The sequence below is a fragment of the Meleagris gallopavo genome, chromosome 1 (assembly GCF_000146605.3).
Source record: "Meleagris gallopavo isolate NT-WF06-2002-E0010 breed Aviagen turkey brand Nicholas breeding stock chromosome 1, Turkey_5.1, whole genome shotgun sequence".
In the NCBI taxonomy this organism is placed as follows: Eukaryota; Metazoa; Chordata; class Aves; order Galliformes; family Phasianidae; genus Meleagris; species Meleagris gallopavo.
The window spans coordinates 173,678,976-173,681,182 of record NC_015011.2 but is presented as its reverse complement, the minus strand read 5'-3'; positions in this window follow the sequence as shown (position 1 = coordinate 173,681,182).

The window sequence follows — 2,207 nt, the reverse complement described above, 5'->3', positions numbered from 1 at the left end:
TTCTGTGAATTCAGTGAGTATGCATGAATTTAATTGCTGAGCTGTTGGATCCCATTGCAGGGTCAGAGACTCGGGTAAGATTTCAGTCCTATGGAAAAACATTTTTCAAGTTGCTACAAATTTAGTAGAATGCAGTCATCAAATCACTGTAAACCAAGTAGAAAATAGATCATAAATACTCTGTGAAGGGTTTGAAAATAGCACCATTCTTTTTCTTCAAACTGAATGCACGTGCTGAGATCTTCTTGAACATAAAGATATGTCATTGATACTTGCATAGGAAAATTCAGCAAACAGGATTTGTCAGTTTTTTTAAAAGTTTGGTCTTGCTGTTACTGGAATTCACTTAATTATTCTTGAAATGAATCTTCCTAAAATAGTTGGTCACGTTAGAGTCAAATGCAAACATGAGATCTTGAGATTTGAGAAAATTACTTGCAGGATAAAACCGTATTGTCTAGATTGCTGCATAGCTTTTGTGCTCAATCTGTTCTTCATGGGTAAATTTCATAAGTGAAAAAGATAGTTTGCTCTTTATTTGTTTCTTTATTTATTCTCTAAGGTTATGCTCAGCATAAACTGTGATGGCGTTTACATCATATTTTCAGCTGCATGTAGTATACCTAGGCTGTATTATTTGTTCTGCCCTTGATCACCAAGTTCTAAATACTCTGCAGAAGTAGCTAAAGCTTTGCTGACATACTGGCAATCGTAAAAGGGCCACCTTTGTCCAAGATGCGTAAGATATTTGTGATTCTCCAAATCTCTTCTTACTGCGGTTTTGTGCATCATGGAAACGATGAGGTCTCTGTTAGGATAGCGTGCCAGATGCTGAGCAGATAGCTTGTAACAGGAATTTTCTTCTTCAGAACTTTATGATTTAACTATGAAATCTTCAAAACATTTCTTGACTATTTCTGAGGAAGTCTGAAGCAGTATGTGTACGCTTTGATTCCTCAGCTGGAATCCTTTTAAGCCAGCCAGCCTGCAGAATAGTGATGATTTCAGAAAAGGTTGTCAGCTGACTAGTGAGCTTGAGCCAAGGCACGCGGACGTTTAGCACTTGATTTTCTTTGTTTTTGCATAAAAAGAGAATACTTGCAGAAGTAACTATAAGTATGAAATATAGCTTGTTCTTTTTGATGTCTCTTGGGAAAGAGTTGGAATAAAACAACTGGTCAGAGTAATGACTGTTTATAGGCAAACTTATTCATGCCATTTACAACTGCCTTCTGATCCTTGAAGTGTGTGACAGTAAAAGACAGTGTTCTATCAGCTGATGCTGAATGTAGAGCAGTATGGATTGACAGATGTTAAATTTACTTACTAGCTAATGATTTTGTTTTCTTACTTTGAATTTGATGTATTTATGTTCCTGGCAAGTGTGCATATAAGAGCATAAATTAGATTTGAATGTGGAAAGTACAGATTGATATTATTATTTTATTTTTCATCTGAATAGCTTTGGTAACTGCCTGTTAAATTCTTTAGAGAGAAAATTGGTTTTGTTTCAGTGAGTGAAGATAGTGCAAGATTGGAATGGTTGCCCACTGAACACAGTTCTTTCCAATGGTTTAGAAAATAGCTTGAGGAATGCTTAGCAACTCATTCTTTCTTAAATGAATAACTGAAAAGAACTTGGTTTTGTTTTCTTTGGAAGGAACTAATGAAATAAGGTAATGTGGACAGTATTATTTGGAAAAAACATTGAAGTATAAGATGAAATATTACTGTGTGATATATAAATAAATACTCTGTTTCCTAAAGCTTTGCAACCATTATTATTGGCAGCAGTAATAAATTGGTGATCATTGTGGGTAAATTTCTCATGTCCGCGGTTTTATTTGCTGATGCAGATGAACCGCAGTCTTAGAAAAAACAGTGATTGTGCACCAAGTATTTCCTCTTAGAACATGATTGGAGGAAACAGTAACTTGTTAGACACCTTTTATAAAACACAACATTGCTGTATGTCATTCCACATTGTTAATCTCCTGATGCTGTTGACAAATGCTGGGTTCTGACTTCTGGGATTTACAAGCAGTGTACCAATGGAATAAGAAGTCAGAGCTATCCCTGCTGCCTTTTCAATGTCTTCAGGAGCAAGCCAGCAAGGAATGTAAAATAATGGCCTCTATTTCCTAGTGATTATTAGGGAACAGTAGAGATTTGCAAGAATCTAACTTCTTCTTCTAACATGTGAATGT